General features: G+C 42.0%; 1 long non-coding RNA gene across 2 annotated transcripts in view; it reads left to right on the top strand.

Annotated features, from left to right (window-relative positions):
* Positions 1-22,003, top strand: part of LOC308480267 — a 54,135-nt gene that overhangs the window by 6,881 nt on the left and 25,251 nt on the right. For both annotated transcript variants that reach the window (XR_013987974.1, XR_013987975.1), the window contains exon 2: positions 21,536-21,696. This is a non-coding gene — a long non-coding RNA (uncharacterized lncRNA). The remainder of the gene's footprint in view (positions 1-21,535; positions 21,697-22,003) is intronic.

Here is a 22,003-nt window from a genome sequence, read left to right as displayed (position 1 = left end):
TCTTTGTTTTCCATCAGTCGCATTGTGAGTTGGAACTTCATTAAACAGTTGGCTCGTTTCAACAAGAGCTAATTATGCAAAGCCCGGGTCACTCTTTGGGCTGCTATTTTCGAAAGGGTACATCACAAACTGCAAGCAAAAAGGGGATAAATGCAAAAATATATACACAGGCTCAGAAACATGTTGATTTTCATTAGGATGTCTTCCCTAGTTAAAAGTCAAAGATTCAAAGTGTTGATGCTGACAGCAAGACTATCGTTTATTTTCCTCTCTCTTCTCTGCTTGGTGGAAAGTTAGGAACAGCCACCCCAAAGTCGTTTTCCTTTGGAGAAGAGAGAGTACTGGAGTTATCATCATTTATCCTCCTTTAATAACTGTAAATAATTTTACAGTGCCTATAATATGCCTAGCACCAATGTCTTTGTGCTAGCCTCATTAAATGACCATTTGCAAATGAGAATGAAGGAATCTGAAGTGGCAGTTAGGAAAGACCGGCAGAGAAGAATCATATTGGATCAAAAAGAGTCCAACAAGATTAGACAAACCCTCCAGCTTGCTCCTCTCCAACCTTTGCTGCAACACACTGACATATAAAACTCATGCCTCTTTTGCTGATCACTGATGTCTCTAGTTTGAAACCATGTGTGAGTAAGTTAATCAGCTATATTTACTTGACGGGGGGTGGGGTGGGGCATTAAATGTTGGTGTTGTTGATATTTGTATACTTCATCTAAAGATCACAGGGCGGTTCTCAATCGGGTCCTCCCTTAAAGAGGGCACGTATTACGGTGAGACCTGGACAACCGACTCCCTGTGTTGTGGGTGGGTACGATTGGTCAGCCACAACACCCGATTGGTAGGTCCCTCGTAGCTGGGTGCAATTTGGCCAATGGGACGCAGTCCAAACGGTTTGAGGGACCTATTTATACCCATGCACGTGACCCAGAGCTTCCTCTTCTGGTGCATGCATTTGGAACACCCGCCCACCTCTCCCTACTTTTAGGGCTTTGCGCTTGACCTTGCTATGCCGTCGTGTGTCGTCTATTGTTGGGACAGGGTCCTGGCAGGAATTTCCCCCACTTGGCTGATTGGCTGTTGCCATTTGGGTTTCGCCTGCCGTGTAGCAAATCATCGCCAATTTGTAAGATTGCGGACTTCCGGGGTGGCGCCATCGGCAATGGCGGACTCCCTCTGAACTGGAGGGACCAGCTCCGCATGAAACGGGTCTTTTCCGCTACAGCGAAGCGGGGACCCTTCTGGAAATCACAGGCGGATGAAGCCTGTGACCGTGGGACTCGGCGGGCACCCTTAGCGCCCCCCCAACCCGCAAAGGAACCCACTAACGGGCTCCAAAGCGAAGAGGGGGAAGTGGCGCGGTGCTGTGAGTCAATTGCTTTTTCTGCGGAGCGAAGCCGCATAGCCGTTGCCGGAGAGCGCTGCCTTTTTCCTGGGACAATTTGGCATCTAAAATAACCACCCGTGAGTACTGGAACATTGAACATTTGGACTTTAAATAAGAACTGGCGAAATAGAAAGGAATTTGGACTTAAAAATTTACCTTAATTTGGTACTGAAACGGGAAGGTCTAAACAGGAAGTCAGCCTTCCGTTTCCTTGTAGCCAGAATAAAGCAAAGACAATGTAAACTAGAGCTTTAAAAATCACTTTCAAAGGATTGGCTTTCATCATTTAAAATCGCTGAACCCCCCTTCGGCAGCAGGAGAAGAAGGGGGATCTTTTTTGGGCTGTTTAAACCTGCAGAAGTGAGTTTAAAGCAAAGTAATTTTCCACCGCCCTGATCCTGGAGCGGGGTGTCAGAATTGACGTTTGAAGCTCATTGACCAGAAACAAATGTCTTTGACAGATAGTTAAAAGAAGAGAAACATAGTGATTCCATTGTTTCCTTTCGCATTTTAAAAAGAACAAATATGGACAAAATACCTTAAAAAAGAAACTTTGTTGCTATTGTTTTTAAAAGAAAGAACAACCAGAAGATTTCCCCCTAGAGGGGGACTGTGAAATTGTAACTAATTCCTGGGAGCTTGCAGCTGCCACAGATTACAACCGTGGGAAAGGATTTGTGACCTTGCAGGACAATGTCTTCAGAAGCACTGTTGGGTGCTCTCTGCAAAATAAATGCCCTATTGGATCAGTTAAGCCAGAAGACGGATTTGATGACTAATGCGGCCAGAACCTTTGAACAGGTAGTGGGAAAGTATATGGAGCCCACCCAGGAGCTAAAACAGGAGTGTGCCATGACAGAACAGTTGAGAGAAGAGGATGCTGCTGAATCTTGGGCGCCAGAGACGGAGGGAGCTGCGGCCCAGCAGGAACATAAATTTTTGGATTTGATAAATGAACTTGGAAAAAACCAGACTTGGAAAGATAAAGTTTGGTTTGGTTTGGAAATGGGGGGTTGGACAGACCCCCCTATACAGGGAGATTTGGACTTTTCGAGTCTGGCAATGGGCCGTCAGATGTTTGGAGCTGTGGGGGCTCTCAATTTTGGAGGGAATCTGAAACATGTTTTTAAATACCACATGGAGTCTAGTCTGGACTATGGAAAAGGGGCTGATTTGTTGAAAAGGGTCAAAAACATTACCAAGCTGGAGTTCCCACGAATGAAAGGAAAATATGAAGAAGAGCTGCAGGAGGGACATGGAAGAGACTTGAGGGCTTCGGATATAAGATTACCAGGTTAATGTGCTAGATTAATAAGATAAAAAGGACTGACAAAACCCGGGACCAGGAGGAAGGGACGCTGGATGAAGATTGGATTGTTTATTTATTTCTTTTTTTTTCATTAGGATTGTTCTATGAAATTGATGAATGCTAGAAAAATGTTGAAATGAAATTACTTGGCTCTTGTAAAAATGTCTAAAGAATTTGGTAAGAATGTTATGGCTAGGAGAAGTTGGTAAAAATAAGATTTAAGTTTTAAACTTTAAGGTTTTCTATAAGATAAGATGAAAATAGATTAAGGTAATGTAATGACAGAATATTATGAATTATGGAAAGGATTTGCTGCGATTATTATTAATCAGGATACAAGAAAAGGGAGGAAGAGGAGGTCAAAGAAAGAAGGTATTGAAAGTGGAGAATTTGAGAATGATGGTTTTGTTTTTTCTTTTTATTTTTCTGTCTTGTCTTTTTTTGGTGTAATTTTTTTAAAAATTTCCCCCCCCAATAAATATAATTTTAAAAAAAAACTTGTAAGATTGCGGATAGGCTCTGGTTCAGGTGATAGGGATGGGAGAACGATGGGTCTCGCCATATCTATGTGAAGGGTATTCCGTTAAAGGAATCCAAGGACTCGATGGTTTGGTCAACCCCGGAGAGGGGGTTGTGCCCGTGCCTGAGTCCAGGGGGACATTTGGGTGGCAAAGATTGCCTGTTCCCGGCTTCCCGCTTATGCAGGTGTTCACCCTTGGCTGACCTATGCTGGAATCCTGGGTCAGCGCTACCTGCATGGCAGGGAGCTAGTCAAACCAGAGCCTATGCAACCAGTCACTTTCTGTAATCAATAAAGTTGTGGCCTAAATTCTGCCAAAAACCAAAACCAAGATGTGAGTCAAGTCTGAATTTATTTAGAGGGGAGGTTTCTGGGTCTGAACACGCAAACACAAAAATACAAAATGAGAACACAAAATACATAATAAAACAAAAACAACCCAGTAACCCACAAACACATTTAAAAGGCCATACAGTGTTAATGAACCAAAGGGCAGGTTATAGAAAATCATTTTGTCTGGCACCTAAAGATGTGTAATGAAGGCACCAGGTGAGCATCCCTGGGGAGAATTACTGGAAAGAGAGGCTTGCTTATTTGTTGACTGGCAAAATTAACTTCATTATTGTCAGATTCCAATAGGATTAATTTCATCTTTATTAAATGTGTTTTGTAATTGTCTGTTTGTGACTTGGAAACTAGTTATAAACTGAGATTATGTAATATCTACACTAACACCACCCCTATCCTTGCAGATGGGAACGCTTGATATGAAAATGTTCTGTGCTCTGAAAATGTGATTTTTTGCAATTTCAAATCAAGTTCTCAACTTCCTGTACTGGCAGGGCTTACCCTTTTGATTGAGATGGACAAATTCTGCAGGAAAGTACAATTTGCTGTGATGGTTTTAGTGCTTTAGCCACTGGCCAAGCAAATGCTTCTCAAACTGGCTTGTATATCAGGCTGGCAGAGAGACTGTGGACAGTAGCAAATCATAAGACACTAATTTAATTAAGTTCAGTGTGCCTTTCTGTGTATGACATTGAAAGAAGGGAACTTTTTCTTACTAACATCCAAGTCTTATAGCAGCTGCCCCCAAACTGCTGCCCCTCAGAAGTTTTGGAATATATCTCCTGCTGTCCTTTATCACTGGTATATGTTGCCTGCAATTGATGAAAATCGTAGTCCCCAAACTCCTGAAGAGCCCCAGGTTGAGAACAGCTCCCTGAAATCACAGCCTCCCAACATTTCTCAGCTGAAAAGGGGAGCATTCTTTTGTATGTTTGTTCTTCCTCACAATAACACGTTGTTGAACATGCTCGGTTCCTATACACAATAATTAATTTTCTCAACCAAACCCAGTCCTGCTTTGGCTTCTAAAGCAAGAGTGTTAATAACATGACCATAAATATTTCTTTTTGGGGAGGGAAAAAACCCTTAAGAATATTTCGTGCCAACCTCAAAATGGAACTGATTATACCTACTTAACACTAGCTGCCAACATCCAGCAAGCCCATCCAAGATCCATCTTCTTGATAAGTAGTTAAGTGGGAGTGAGCTGCTGATATTTGTTGTGCTTAGGCAACCAGGAGACAACAAACATTGTCAGAGCCTTGATGTGCTAACATAGGTTAATAGTGAAAGGAATGTTGTACTAAATGCAGTTCTCTTATGTTACCATACTTAACAGTTTCAAACAAACCTCATTGAGCTGCATCATAGAATTGTAGAGTTGGATGGGACCACGAGAGTCCTGTTGTCTGTGGGATGTAAACACAGGAGCAGTCAATGACAACATTCCTAGAGTGTACATGTTAGAACATGGGGAGGGATGTCTGTCCAGCAAGCAGGTAAACTTCCTGGGGACGGACTTCCTCCGCATGTGACCAGAGGTGGGTGTGGCCTCACCTGTGCAGGTAATGACAAAAGCACAGGGCAGGCAGCCATCTCTCTCTCTCTGCCATTTTCCTTCGATGAGGAAGCATCTAAAGATGCTCTCTTGGCTCTCAGCCAAGAGAGGAGGAAAGGACTATCTTGCTACAAGATAGATTCTAAATGTATGTAACCTATTTAAGCTGTCTGCCTTCTGGGATCATATTGTGAACAGAACGTGAGTAAACTCTTTTATGCTTTTATAAAGACTGTGTCGTGTCTTGTATTTTAAGAGGGAACAAAAGGGGAAATTACCAGAGTAATTATTATAGAGGTTCTAGCGAACCTGTGCACACGTTACCGTTGCGAACTTAAAGGGGAATGTTTATAAACTCTGCTGATATTTTGGGAACTTGTTAGCACAAGTTGGATAAGGATATAATTAGTCAATATATCCTCTCCTGCACCCCAGAACATTCCCACATTGTCAAACCCTCTACAATGCAGGAATCTTTTGCCCAACTTGGAACTTGAACCCATGACATGAGATTAAGAGTCTCATGAGTCTCAGGCTCTACCAACTGAGCTGTAGTTTGTATAAAGCCAGTTTCTACACAATATGGTGTCTTAAAGCAAAGACAGGCCCTGAGGAAGTTGGTGAACAATAGCTCTCATCATCCCAGATCATTGGTTATGCTGGTTGGAGATGATGGGAGATGGAGTCCAAGCCATCTAACAGGTTTCCCATACCCTCCAACATTTCTCCGATGAAAATAAGATTGTTGTTGTTTAGTCGTTTAGTCGTGTCTGACTCTTCGTGACCCCATGGACCAGAGCACGCCAGGCACTCCTGTCTTCCACTGCCTCCCGCAGTTTGGTCAAACTCATGTTTGTAGCTTCGAGAACACTGTCCAACCATCTCGTCCTCTGTCGTCCCCTTCTCCTTGTGCCCTCCATCTTTCCCAACATCAGGGTCTTTTCCAGGAAGTCTTCTCTTCTCATGAGGTGGCCAAAGTATTGGCGCCTCAGCTTCAGGATCTGTCCTTCCAGTGAGCACTCAGGGCTGATTTCCTTCAGAATGGATAGGTTTGATCTTCTTGCAGTCCATGGGACTCTCAAGAGTCTCCTCCAGCACCATAATTCAAAAGCATCAATTCTTTGGTGATCAGCCTTCTTTATGGTCCAGCTCTCACTTCCATACATCACTACTGGGAAAACCATAGCTTTTACTATACGGACCTTTGTTGGCAAGGTGATGTCTCTGCTTTTTAAGATGCTGTCTAGGTTTGTCATCGCTTTTCTCCCAAGAAGCAGGCGTCTTTTAATTTCGTGACTGGTGTCACCATCTGCAGTGACCATGGAGCCCAAGAAAGTAAAATCTCTCACTGCCTCCATTTCTTCCCCTTCTACTTGCCCGGAGGTGATGGGACCAGCGGCCATGATCTTAGTTTGAAAATAAGATAAGTGCAGCAAGAACCCTGAACACCCTCACCTTCCCTTTTTGAATGCAATTTCTTTACTCGTTAATTGGTAGAGAATGGTTGGGCAGGAGGAAATTTTTTTGGCACAAAGTTGTACCGATTTGCCTCTTGTGATTGATTCAAAATCAGTAGCAGCTAATGTGGTTGGGCAGAGCTACCCACTTGGCACATGTGTCACTGTAGCTTTCCTGGGGAACAGTGAGGTCAGCGTTGTGCAGATGCACCAGCAGAGGCAGTCCAGCGCTCCCCTGGCACCTGCGTGCAGCCCAGACCTTGCCTCCACCCTGCGCCACCCAATGCCATCGAGGTCAACCTCAGCAATGCCACTATCAGGAGGGCAGCTCAGCCTCAACAGGCCAGCTGCTGCCGTTCAAAACCTTTCTGCCATTAGCTGCAGTTCTCAGAATGCACGTTCCAGACATGCTCAGCTTCCTTCTTTGAACAAATCATTTTAGTACTGTGGAGATAAAACCTGAAGATTGAAACCAGTCATGGAAGATCAGTGGACTTGCTTGGCCATTTCATACTGGTAAGCGATTTTATTGGTGGTTCACATCCCACACCAATGTAGGCAATTATGCCAATTTATGGGAAGCTTGGTAAACATAAGCAGTGCCCATGAATTATGCCAAAAGATCTGCCCCTGGGTTTTCTATTTACATTAAGCTAAATAGCTTGCTTTTAATGGATTGATATGCAAGGATGGGTGTGCCAAATATGATCAACAAATGCAGTAACTGCAGATTTACAATGCAGACATTTTAAACTAGACCTTAATCAGTGTTGTCTTCCACAAAAGGGAGCTCAATGCTGATTAATAGTTGTAAACCTTTATTTTATTAAGGATATGTAATTGAGATAAGTGCATTTCTTCATGAAAGACTACGTATACTCAGGTTTTATCAAAGTTATTAAATATTTTCTGTCTAATATATTTGGTTGTATTGAACAAAGTTTTGCTCAGAGTAAACCATTTAAATTCATGGAAATAACTTAGTTGTGCAAACTAATTTCAATGGGTCTATTTTGAGTAAAACTTAGTTGAATACTACCTCCTATTAGTATATTTCGATTGAGAATCACTTCCTTTACTCGAAGTTCAAAATATATTCTCATCATCCATCATCATTATCATTTTAACAGCATACATAGCTTTATTGCAGAGGAATAACATTATTAGTCATAACAGAGTACTCCACAAAACCATAATTACTTAATCCAATAATAATAATGTTGCTAGCCAAAAGCTGAACAGGAAAAAATATATAAGCTCCATCTTCCCCAATTAGGAAAATCTAAAACATCATTTCCATTTTTCATGAACATTTCTCATAATAAATAAGATATTTCTGTATCTATTTTTCATAATTCAAATATTAGTGCATTGTAAATCCATAAATACTATTTTGTCTCTTCCTAAGATCAATAAATTTCTGCCACCTTACCAAGAGGTTCTCTTCTCTCTGTTCTTTCTCAATATTTTAGAAAATATTTGAATTTGTAGCTGTGAAATCCCCCCCTTTTTTCAACTCATTCTTTATTTTTTTTGTACAGCTTGTAATCTCCAGTATTTTGTGTAGAGAATTCTGGCCATAGTGGCCACAAAAGAAACCAGCTCTTTATCTTCTGACCTCATTGATTGTTCAACATAATTTAATAAAAACCATATAAAGTAAAGTGGGACCTCCTCTCCTAAAATCTTTGGAAACTGGTTTTTTTGTTATCTTTCAATGACCGTCCATCATTTTACACTTCCACCACATGTGAAAAAGTCCCCTAACTCTTTGTGACATTTCCAGCACAAAGATGGACAATTTTCACCAAATTTGCTTATCTTTGCTGGAATGATGCACTGTTTGCTGATGCCTTTGAAGCATTTTTTCTCATGCTCATATTTAATGGAAATTTATGAGATGATTTCCAGAGACCTCCCCAAATATCCAAAGGAATATTCTGCCTTGCATTCTGTGCTCCCATCACCATGTATTTTGTTATCTGTCCTGTATTTGATTTAAGTAAAAGCTGATATATTTTTACTTATCTCTGTTTGTTTTCGTAATTCACTTCTCAAATACCGTAAGCTCTCTCTTAAATGTGATTGCCTTTTAAGATATTTTTGGACAAGGATCTTATACTACCTATGAAGCATCTCCGTAGGCAACATGCCTCCTGCCAGCACGCTAAGTTAAATGTTCAGGCAATCTGTGTGCCTATGTTACACTGGTAAAAATAGATGTCCTTCCTGTCAGGATACGCCCCTGGGGGCCCGCGCAGCCCCTGGGATGAGACAAATCTCTCCAGGCCTCCTGGTGTTGCGCAGCTCCAGGACGTCTATAAATCAACAGTCCCGGTGAAATATACTCGGAGTCGAGTGTGGATTTCATGGTCCTTATTCATCTCATAGTAGTGAGGAATGAAAGTTCCCCTAAAATATCTGCTTTATATACATTATTTACACAATGGGCCACACATGATTGGCTAATTCTGGGATTCTCCTGTAGGCCAATCAGGTTGCGGATTCACTTCCACCTGGAGCTGGATTGGGTGGCTCCTGCGGACCAATCATACTGCTGCATTGTTCTAGGACTAATCAGACTGCTGCATTCTGGACCCTATTGTTCTAGGGCCAATCAGACTGCTGCCTTTTGGATCCTATTCAACTCACTACATAACACCCGGGATGCTCCAGCGACACATAGCAGATGCCTACATGCACACACACTCAGCAGAGATCAGCAGAAACAAAGTGGAGAATTGTGTGTTCATTCTAAGCTTTTATTCAGCAATATTTGCAGGACGAACGATCATGGCGTTCTCTCCCTCTAGCTCCGAGAGAGAACAGAAAGTAAAAAGTACAAAAACACAGCAGAACGGAAGAGATAAGGCCCACTTCCGTTCTCAGGCTTTTCAGCCTAGAAAGTAAACACAGATATGTGACGTGATGTAACAGTCACACATCAGCAACGGAGGAGTGAAATGCTAACACTTCCTTGGTTGTTTTATATGGCAAGTATTTGACACATGCCCGGATTGGGAATGGGAAATGGGTGGGGGGCAGCGGGGAGGAAGCACACCAGCCAAAGGCACCAAGGACTAAAGTCCTGATGTATCTGCAGAATTTCTATCTGTAGCTTGAAACTGATGTGGGTAAATCCACCTTGTTAACTCTTTTAGCTTGGCGACTATACAGTGGTACCTCGGGTTACAGACGTTTCAGGTTACAGACTCCACTAACCCAGAAATAGTACCTCAGGTTAAGAACTTTGCTTCAGGATGAGAACAGAAATCGCACGGTGGCAGCGGGAGGCCCCATTAGCTAAAGTGGTGCTTCAGGTTAAGAACAGTTTCAGGTTAAGAACAGACCTCCAGAACGAATTAAGTTCTTAACCTGAGGTACCACTGTATGTTACTCTGTCCACAGATACTTGGATGTTGTCACCGTAAATGCAGAGACCACCCATAGACCATGGCTTGCCAAGACCTCAGAATGATGGCAGTCTAATAGTAATGCACAGATACCCTGAATGAGAGCATTCCATCGTTTGGGGGGTGTTTCTATAATTCAAGGTAGTGGGAATTCATATATTAGTTGGTTCTGCAGGATGTCTACCTTGGTTTTGGCCTCTTGTAACATGAAACTCCCGGTCATTTTCTCTACTGAGATTCCCAAGAGGCAGATCTCGCTCATTTTAGTCGTTTCCCAACCATCTTCTCAAAGGGATAGAAGCTGCCAGAAATGAAAAAGCATGCCGTCCTTCTTGTTAGTCACCATGATTTCATTTCCCAGGAAAAAGATTTTCTTATTCAAGGCATTGTGTTTTGTGTCTCAAATGCTCAGTTGTGTTTTGCTTCCATTTCGATTTTGCTCACTGCCTCTTGTCTAAGGTTTGTGAGCTGTGAAAGCATCTCCATAAGACGCTTGAAAGAATTGGGGAGCGAGGAGATTATTTAATTGCAGGGTTGACTTGGAAGCACTTGAAATGAACATGTACATCTGAGGACAGCGGCTGAAATGAAATGAAAGGCAGGGGCATTAGGAGGGCATCAAAAATAAGGATGGGGAGAAGATTTCTTCTAAAACAGGCTGCTGGTGACTTTAGCTGTAGTAAGGAGGGCAACACACATTCAGTTTAGGCTCTGTTCCTGCTGCAGGAGCAAGTATTCTCCAACTTGGGAAGATCATCGGGAGCAATGGCTACGCTTCAAGAGTGGCCAGCACATCACTGCCATGCCCTGGGACAGTGAGGAGGTGGGCCATGGTTTCAGTGATGGAGGGCCTCTACTAGCACACCCAAACCACTCCAACCTTACCACCACCCTGCCTCATCATTCCCTCGTCATCCATGTAAGCCTGGTCTGCAGTGGCACTCCTTCTGGCTGGTTGCTTCTGCTAGGCTTCAAGCCAGGGATGGGGAGCCTATGTTCTGCATTTTTCAGTCTGTCCCTCCTACGCTGGATCCCATCACTTCTTATCTGACCCCGAAAGAGGCACAAATGTCAGGATGCTTTCCAATGTCAGTTATGAGTTAGCACAAGGGTGTCGATCAGAAATCCTTGGAAGCTTCCTGAAAGATAGATGGAGGAATGTCAGTAAAGACTAATCATAGGCTAGGCTCCCAGGGCAACGTGGGACATCCAATACCTAAAATGGGCAAAAGGCCTACGCACTTCTGGTCAACTCCAAGGTGATACCAGGGGAAGTGGAGAGCAGGAAGACACCATACATCGGTCTTCCTCAAACTCAGCCCTCCAGATGTTTTTGGCCTACAGCTCCCATGATCCCTAGCTAGCAGGACCAGTGGTCAGGGATGATGGGAATTGTAGTCTCAAAACATCTGGAGGGCCGAGTTTGAGGAAGCCTGCCATACATGTTATCTATCCCCATGACCTGTAACCTTTCTTAATGTATGTGAAGATGTTTTATGATTCTTTGTTTGCTGAGTTTGAACTACTATATAAGTTTTTGTTCCGAAGTGCCTCAGGGCAGACCTTGTTAGCTGGCACGTTGAGTTGAGGGAGCTCTTTCGTGTTGCAATGGCTATAATAAACACCAGGTCCCTAATCTGGATGCTGGGCTTGAAAACAGTTTTCTTCGTTCTGTGGTTTATTTATCTCACCTGGATAATGATCGAGGTGGTGTAGAAGTGAATTCTTACCACACTACTGTTTATTAATTTCTACCATTCACTGGCAGACTCTAGCACCCTAGATCTATGACAGCATTATAGCAGAAAGTGTTACTTCAGTTAATCTTCTATCCAGCTGGATAATGTCATGAAGACGGCAGAGATTTATTTGTGAGTTAACTGTAAACTAGCACATGGAAAACTCAGGCCTGCCGTGGCTCTACTAACACTGTATATACCATGTCAGAAATGACTATGTGGTATCTTGCCACTGACTATACAACAGAACCAGATTCTGCAAGTTTTAAAGATCCTCACATGCCCTCCTCCCCTTTGTGGGTCCTATTGTTGGTCATTTCCTCCTGCATCTTTTATAATAATCTTAATCTTGGAGGAGGGAAGTCCAGGAGATTCTTTGGAATCTTGTTTTTATGTTGTATGTTGGACATGTGATTGTAAAGCTGTAGTTTGAAAAACCAAATAAATAAATTAAAATGATGATGATAATAATGATAATGATGATAATGATAATAATAATAATAATAATAATAATAATAACAACAATAATAATAATAATTCCTCAGATGCTCATAAATGACCAGGAAAAGCATCGTGGCAGTGAGTGCAATCTGAACCCTAGAGAAGGGGGGGGGGGGGGGATATTATTTTAAAGGAGAGCCATTGGAATTATGGAATAAATGTCAACAGCTGCTGAAGTTGCATCACAACACACTTCAGTCTTGGATAGAATGAGACTGTTCAGGCTTGTCCCATAAGTGGGGTTTGATTTCCAAAGAATAGATTAACATCAGTGGCCTCTGCCCTCCATTGCAATAGTGGGATTGACCAGAAGTCAGAAAATGGAGTGCTCAGGACTTTTGAAAGTTATGCAGCTATGTGGTGTTGAGTCAGCTTCCTCTTACTTCCCGTGGCAAAATTTGATACAAAATAAAAGAGACCTCAACAGTTCCACATGAAAGCTGGGATTTCAGTTGGATTCCTTAATAGCATGCAGTGTCAAAAGCACTCTTTGCCAGGCTGAGCAAGCTTCTTTCCCACTTCACTCTCGTGTATTTTGTAAACTAAATTCTTCTTACCATCTGGCCAGTCGCAGTTCTTTTTTAAACTATTTATGTACTATTCCCTGCACTTCATTTCACCCTCAACCCTGTCCATGGAAGTGAAGGTAAAAAAAAGAGAAAAAGATATAGGTCTGCTCTCATTAAATTTTGCAGGAAATTGGATCCTACAACTTTTACTAGATTTAGGAAGTCCAACAAAATTAGACTAACTAATCTAATACAGCACTTTATGTTGTCCAAAGCACGTAAGAAAGCAGCATATACAATCAGACTCATTCATTTTCTGGCTGAATAGGCAGCTCCCATCGTTGTGAGTTTCCAGATGATGCAGTAAATAGGATATTACATATTTTTCAAGCTTATTTCCTTATTATTCAAATACGCAATGAATTTAATTTACTTTTTTTAATTGACCAGCCACTATTGATATAATTATGAAATAATTTGGAGACCAGGTTGAAACATTGGGTGAGAAATTATGCTCTTGGGAAAGTAAGACCACAGGATGGTGGTCTTCCTGTGGTTTTATTCCATGTAAGTTGGGGTTTTATTATATAATTCATTGATTCATAATTTTATTGATTAGCTATTTTAAGCATGTAGGAAGCTGCAATGTTTATCATTCATAAGCCATGCTCAGAACAATAAGAAAACATATTTGAAATAGGTCACCAATTATTTCTGCCCTAATTTTATTATATGGAAAGAGAAGCTACACCCTGGCAGTGTGCAGACATAATAACATTTAATTGACTCTAGTGAGAGTTTGATTCTTTAATCATTACTGAATATAATTTCATCGATTGTAAGTCCAACAGATATAAATGCATTTCAGCTGGGTTCTATCACCCCCCCGGCCTTCTATTCCTGTGGGGCCCATTAGCCAGATTCTTTCAAATGTGGGTGAACTTTCTGAGCTCCATTTGCCTCGAAGTAACCAGAAGTTGCCATCCTCAAAGCACTTCATTTTCTCAGAGGCATTTTAACTTCTGAACGCCAGTTTCTGGGAATCACAGGAGGGGAGAGTTGTTCTTCTGCTCAAGTTCTGCTTGATGGTTTCCCAGAGGCATCTGGTAGGCCATAGTGTGAACTGGACGTTGGACAATATAGAACATTGACCTTATCCGGAAGGCAACTTCTTATTCTGTAGCAATTCCATGAAAGTCACTGCAATTGTTATCAGTGTGAGACAGCTAGAAGCCTAAACTAGAAAACAAAACAAAACCCACTGGATTCTCACAACGGTCGAGTTTTTGAGATGAAGGAAAGGGGAAAAGTCGGCATTTTCAGCAACGATGTATTATTCATAATTCAGCAGTACTAATCAAAAGCTAGGTCAATTCGTAATTTTAATGATGTCAGGTGTAATGGGATTTTGATTATGCAAGAAATGCTTGGCTTAGAGAAGGATTTTAAACCTTGTTTCTGTTGGCCTTAGGCTGGGAAGCCAGCGTGGTGTAGTGGTTAAGAGTGGTGGACTCATAATCTGGTGAACTGGGTTCAATTCCCCGCTCCTCCACATGCAGCTGCTGGGTGACCTTGGGCTAGTCACACGTCTCTGAAGTCTCTCAGCCTCACTCACCTCACAGAGTGTTTGTTGTGGGGGAGGAAGGGAAAGGAGAATGTTAGCCGCTTTGAGACTCCTTCGGGTAGCGATAAAGCGGTATATCAAATCCAAACTCTTCTTCTTCTTCTTCTTCTTCTTCTGGGAAAGTAAGCATCTAACGATGACATGAAGACCACCTATCTGAGAAACACAAGTCCCAAGAGCAACAAGGACTCCCATGGTACCTAACAGGCCAACAACTATATTGCGGCCTAAGCTTTTGTGAACTACATCCTGGCCACTCTATATGAAAAAGTTCAATAAATGGACACAAATCCATCATATCAGGAATACCAATATCCAAAAAAGAGTGGGCAAACATTTCAACCTCTCAGGATACCCTGAAATTAATCTTAAAGTGGCCATACTAGAACAAAAGAGCTTCAAAAGAAGAGACTTCATGAAACCACTGAATTACAGTTCATCAAGGGGTTCAGTTCTGAATCAGCATGGTAGATATTTATCACACTACATGCGTTTATTGGCTTATCAATGCCAGGATGTCTGTTATGTCTGCTGCTAATAAAGTTAATTATCATTGTCTGTATTTTTCTGTATCTCCTTTCCTTCTGACCTTACTGTTTACAATTTCTCCTCCCCAACGGAGGAGGGAGGATGGTTCTTCATCTTTAAACTGGGCATGGATCAGAAAGCCCTTCAAATAGAAGAAGCTTCCTAACAGAGTGTGGGATGCGTTACATCGGTACAGTCAGTTACAACATGCTTTACTTCCTAGAGTGGACAGAGACAGTGGGATGTGTAACTTCCTGTCCCTGCTGTAAGTGACTTAGCAGATGTTTGTGACCCTATAAAAGCAGAATCACACAGCCATTTTGTTCTCTGGTCGATTCAACTCTAAGTTAAATCTCATCCATTTTGTTGTCTGCTGGTTCTCAGCCAGCAGCACTTTGGCCCATCCTCACAAAGGATGTAAGCCTGCCTTCTAGGATGTGTACTGTGAACAACTTGTGAGTAAACTTATTGTTATACTTTTAAAGACAGACTCGCGAGTCTTTATTGTATTTTAAAAGAGGGAAAAGGGGACACCAGGAGTAATCCATCTGGGCAAGCCAGATTGGATTAGTCATCTTGTAAAGATTCCAATGAATCTAATCAACTAGCTTCCATGAATACAGAGGGGGGTTGCTCTGCTACATCACTTACTAGCGGGAGTGAAGGAAGGATAATACAAATATTTCCTTACCTAAGAGGACCGCAGTCTGTAAGCAAAACACAAGGCCATGTTATTGCCCGTAGGCCAGCACCTTCCTGCATATGAACATTTCAATCCATACTCTCTTTCAACACAATAGTGTGAGTCACCTTTTGGAGTCCGCCATATAACTATATTATTATACTCATGTTCTGTGACTAGGTACTCCACGCTAAATAGGCACAATTTAGCTGATCCGGGCTTGTTACCTGAACGCATTACATGAAGTGCTCAATCCATTTGGAGTGGGTCATTTAATTCAGCTGAAGAAACACACGAAGACGTGAATTGAAGTAGGACCTGGTGAGAACTGCTTTTCTGTTCTGGGAAAACATCTTGCATACTCGAAAACTATGAGAACAAATGAAGGCTTCATAGTTAGAAAATTGAAGGGGCACAGAAAAAAAAGGAGGAGGAGAACACGATTGAGAAGTTAATTTCTCTTACATATTTCTATAACTCTTGATATGTTGCTATAGCAACTCTAATGTGGAATGGGAAAAGCATTCGTTTCTATAGAAACCGCTTGCCCTACATGTGGGGAAAAGTTTACTTTGCAACATACAAAGCCTAATATTAGACTGTGTGTGTGTTTTTTAAAGAGTGAAACCCGCCCACCTAGGAGGGTTCAATCAATACAAATAACTTTGTATCTCTCCAGAGTAACAAGGAAGGCAGTGAATAGCGTTGGATTAAAATATCACTATTTGGGTGATGTGCAATTGGGGAAAAAAGGATGAAATTGCCAGGTCTTTGAGTTGTACAAAAGATACAAAAAGTCTAAAAGTGCAGGCACTGTCAGAATCCATATTTCTTGGGCAACGGGCTGTCACATTCAGGACCAGTTGGTGGTTCTGAACAGTAGTTTAGCTGTAATGAGGCTCAACAATGCAAACAGAAATGATGTTTACTAGGACTGAATCGGAAAGAGAGAATGTGTACCATTTGGGAAATTGTGGTGTTTTTCTTGAGAACGTGTATGTGTGTGTATATAGTATATGGATGAATGTGGAGGGCAGGGGTAAGAGATCTTGAGAATGTGTTATGCCAGATGCAGCGCTAAACCTTTATACCTGTCAGGACTATAGAAACTGCTCTGAAGTCCACTGAGGTCATTCCAAATACTGCCTTTTGGACTTCAACAACACTTGAGTTGCGACCTGCACATCATTTTGGATTACCACCACCTCCTCTGAGCACATCACTCTCAGTGATGTTGTTTGCCAGCCATCTGTCAATTTTGTTCTTCTGGTGGGCTTATTGTTTTACAAAAGTAAAGCACAGTGATGTGTATATTTCAAAATGTCACTAGTGTAGCTCTCGTTAGTCATGTAATCAGAGTGCTGGATCGAGCTGAATCCCACTGTAAAAACATGAGCAAACGTGTCATTTGGATGGGAGATAACATTTAAAAAGCGATATGGATGATCAGGAAAGAGCAAGTGTATCTTTGATTCCTATGCGACCTATCATGCAATTATTCCTAAGAAACATAAGTTCTTTAAGCGCTTTCGCATGACACCTCTGTGTAGGAATCAGTCTGTAGCCCTATTTGGCTGTTCAATGCAGCCTCATGTAAGCAATTATGCAGGGAAGCATGGGGTGTGCGCTGTCAAGATCTACCCCCTGTGGCACATCAATTCTACTCAATTTAGAACTCTCCATGAGTTTAAGGGTGAGAGTTTGAAGCAGGGAACAACTTCTGCTTATGGAGGCTCCCTGCATGATTTGAAACCCTGATTCGGCAGGCCCGTGAATAGAATAGACTCCCCGCTGCAAATTTTCACTCTAAGATTAATGAGGGACTGTACATGGAATAATGAAGTTGTACCAGAGGGGCAGAGCTTGGCAGCATTTTTCTGCACCCACTCATATGATTGTTTACAACATGCAACTTTGGTGAATGCCTGTGGGTTAAACCACCAAGCCTAGGACTTGCCGATCAGAAGGTCGGTGGTTCAAATCCCTGCGATGGGGTGAGCTCCTGTTGCTCCGTCCCTGCTCCTGCCAACCTAGCAGTTCGAAAGCACGTCAAAGTGCAAGTAGATAAATAGGTACCGCTCTTGCGGGAAGGTAAACGGCGTTTCCGTGCGCTACTCTGGTTCGCCAGAAGCGGCTTAGTCATGCTGGCCACATGACCTGGAAGCTGTACGCCGGCTCCCTCGGCCAGTAAAGTGAGATGAGCGCTGCAACCCCAGAGTTGGTCACGACTGGACCTAATGGTCAGGGGTCCCTTTACCTTTGCCTAAAATGAAAAGGTTGCATGATGTATTCCAGGAAAACTGTATTAAGAGGTGATCAGGCATGGTTTACAGCCCTAAGAAAGCATACGAGTTCCTGCTAGAACAGAGCAAGGGCCCATATGCACTAGCAACCTGCTTTCCACAGTGTCCAATCATATGTTTCCTGGAAAAAGTTACAAACTCGGGAAGGGCTTAGCAAGGAGCCGTCACTCACTGCTGGAGCACACATTTTACTTGCACAATGTCTCGGGATCAATGCTTTGGATCTTCATGTACAGCTCCTCTGAAACCCCATGAAGACCACAATCAGAGTATTTGTTTGCATAGTCATCTTTTGCATTATTGTCATTGTGAGCAGTCTGCAAATGTTCAGTATAAAATATAGACACTTTCAGGCTGTTCTGTTCTATCAGGTGTTCTTTGTTTTGTAGTGTTCTTGTTCCAGGCTTTTCACTCTGAAATTTCCTTCACAAAACGTTTTAGTGGTGAATTCTGGCATTCAGTTAAGAGTTTGTACTTGGCTGTAGCCTATGCCCGCTCCCTTTAATAACATTCTCCTGTTGCATAATCGCTTGAAACCAAATCTGCAGCATTCTCTTTTGACTTTCAGAAGTCGGAAAGGCAGGGTCCAGTCTGCCTTCCTTTAAAAATTTAAGTCTGGAGAGATATTGTAGGAAGAAACTTTCCTATCCTTTTATTTATTTTAAACACCTCCCTCTCTCAAAACCATTGCCCCTCTCCCCCAGCACCCACTGCCTGGAACAGTGGTCTCACTCTACCTAAAGGTAGGGCCAGTCCTGCAGGAGAACAACAACCATTAAATTATCCTTTAGTCGGTTTGTAGTCCTCACAAAGTTCTCTCACAGCCTGCTTGTTAGTTGAAATATATAACTACTTTCTGCAAAATAAGGGGCATGTCTAATTTGCACACAGCATCTTGGGCTAACGTATGCAAATATTTCAAGCCATTTCCGAAAGTTACTAACATGTAAATTGGTTTTCATATGTTCTGTGTCTATAAATAGAATGAAAGAGCTAGATTTAATGCAAATATATGCGTAATTTAAGATGGCTCCCTTCCATTGTCTTATCTTCAAGCATTAGCAGTTTTCAGAAGTGACACATCACATACTATAGATTTTTTGGAAGTACTTCTTAGTCTCTGCTTTTGAAAAACTCCCCAGTCTTTTGTTCTGTTTCATCAATTCCCCCAACTTCCCTTTATTGATTCTTCTTTCATGTATTTCATTGGGGTATTGGCCCAATACAAATGACACCTTCAGTTGGATATTTTGTTGTCCCTGCCTGAACTTTATTAGCGCATTTCCAGCAGTAATCTTCTGAACAAGAAGTGCAAATTAAAAAACACAGGTGAAAAATGGAGTGAGGAAAGCAAAGAAGTGTACAGAAAACTGAGCCAAAAAGTTAAATGTTAGCAATAAAAGCCAGCAAGCAAGCAAACAAGCAAACAAAAAAGCCACTCAAGTGTTGTGTGATCACAATATAAACAACCTTTTGAATTTGTAGATGTCATAATGAGCGGTTATTTTTAGCTCAAGTTTGTTCAGAATCCCAGCAGATTGCATGAGTTTATGTGCACTTTTTGGGGCTTATCTCGTGTCTCAGCTAATAAGCTCCTGATCTGTATAAAAGTTTCGTTGTCTATAAATACAAAAATGAGTTTCCTTTCATGTACCTTAGCAATGTTTTGCAGCTATCTCCACTGCATCTGAGGGCAGAAGTCTAGCCTCCTACTTGTTTCATTCTTGGTTTGACCCACTGCCAGCTGTCTCCAACTGTACTGGGAGGGACCGAGTCTGATAATGGTAGAGGAGTAAGAGAACACATCTCTAACTTTATGCTCACAGGTTCCTCTTCCCATCCCTTCCTCCCTTTGGACCCCATTGGTGCATTTAACTAGCCCTGAGATCTTTGGATGAAGGGAGGAGGAGGAGGAAGAAGATCATAATAGTAATAATACCAGGGTTTGTACCACTGTACCATTGAGCTGTGGCTTTGTGTGTAAGAGGAGGCATGTGAAAGCTTCCACTTCCACTTTAGAACAAAAACACAACACAACTGAATGGCAAATCAAGCTGATGGACTATGCCGAAATGGCAAAACTAACTGGGAAGCTCAGGAATCAAAAAGACAGTAAATTTAAAAAAGAATGGGAAATATTTCTAATGTAAATACAAAATCACTGTAAACAGGTCAAAACATTAACAGGATTTTAAACACACCTGTAATGTAACAGAATGTATAGATAATCTAAGAAGATGAAAAATTGAAGAAGAAGAAGAAGAGTTTGGATTTGATATCCCGCCTTTCACTCCCCTTCAGGAGTCTCAAAGCGGCTCACAATCTCCTTTCCCTTCCTCCCCCACAACAAACACTCTGTGAGGTGAGTGGGGCTGAGAGACTTCAAAGAAGTGTGACTGGCCCAAGGTCACCCAGCAGCTGCATGTGGAGGAGCGGAGACGCGAACCCGGTTCCCCAGATTACAAGACTACCGCTCTTAACCACTACACCACACTGGCTCTACAGTTGAAAATAGAATTAATAGGACCCATGGAAGGGATGGGAGGAAGTCAGGAGATTCAGAGTAATCTCAATAATTAGATTCGGAATTGGTTTTGTTGTATGTTTATACTTTGGAAAATCAAATAAAATTTTATTTCCAAAAAAACCACACACACACACACACACACACACACACACAACACACAACTGTATGTTATGCACTCACCTGGGGAACTGTGATTTGTTCTAGCCAAAATTAGTTGAAACAAACCAGGCCATCAGAATACATGACTTCTGGGTTGCTTAAACTATCTCTGGCTAGAACAAACCACAGTTTCCCAGTTTCTTGAGTTTGTCCATAGCACAGAAGTGTGGCTCGTTCTCAAGTGAAAGCAGATGTCAGAGGAGCAGAGGAAAAGGGGAGTGCATGAGTCAATGGTTCGCTGTGGTCCATTTGTTCCCATTAGACTTGGGATGGGGAACCTGTGGTCCTCCTGTTGTTAGTAGACTTCAGCTCCCCAGTCAGCCCCAGTCAGCATGGCCAGTGATCAAGAATGATGGGAGCTGTAGTCGATCTGGCTCAGGTTCCCCAGCCATGTTTTATATTATTGTTTGGCTTCTCTGCCTTGCAAGGTCTCTGACCTATGCAAGAGACTATGTGCTTCATTTGTCCCAACAATTTTTGGAGCAGAGGGGCTGTGCAGGGATAGCCAGAAACAAATAGACAATTGCAAAATGCAAGTTGTATTTATGTGTCTGGGCTACAAGAAAAAGCCCTCTTCACATGTGCAGTGTCCCTATTTTTCAGGGACATCCCTGATTTGGAGAAGCCAAATTTTCTGATTTGATCCTGGAATGTCCCACTTTTCCTTAGGATGTCCCTATTTTTACTGGAGAAATGTTGGAGGGTATGGACTTATCTGATCCCTGAGCCATCTGAAGGCAATTCTGTATAGGGAAGTATTTTTAAAAAATGTTTTATTATGTTTTTATATATGTTGGAAGCTGCCCAGAGTGGCTGGGCAACCGAGTAAGATGTGTGGTGTATAAATAGTAAAATTATAATTATGGAATGGGGCGTCCCTATTTTCATCAGAGAAATGTTGGAGGGCATGCATGTGCTTTGTCTCATTTTCAGACTTCTCACTTCTCTGACATCAGAAATCCTACCCCCCACCCCTCACTCAAACCAAGACCTGCTGTGATGTGGAGTTCAAGTCCTCACTTTCAAAGGATAGAGAGGAACTACATATATATGACAGGATTTCCAAACTTTTCTGTCAACCAGGGTATCAAATTTTAGCTTTTGCCCCGGCTGGAAGGTGAGTGAGTTGCTGTAGCCTATGCATTTAAGATTATTTAGAGAACGAGAGACAGATACTTATGAACATGAAAAGGATTACTTGACTATCATTGTGAGTTTGGCTGCCTTCGTTTCTGTGAATGGGCCTATCATTGCGATTTTCTTAAAGTGGCACCTGATGCTCAGTAATGTAGGACTTCTCAAAAGAATATCAATGGTTCTCTTTGATTAAGGATGCATTTCTTGAATGGGTAATTCACCTGAGGAGATGGGGTCTGGAACTGTACAGGAGATTGGTTGAGAAGCAGGCAATTTTACAGTTTGAA

The sequence above is a fragment of the Podarcis pityusensis genome (genome assembly GCF_964106645.2).
Source record: "Podarcis pityusensis genome assembly, chromosome: 6".
NCBI classification, from domain to species: Eukaryota; Metazoa; Chordata; class Lepidosauria; order Squamata; family Lacertidae; genus Podarcis; species Podarcis pityusensis.
The sequence above is the reverse complement of the archived record's forward strand: the minus strand, read 5'-3'. Positions and strand labels throughout refer to the sequence as shown.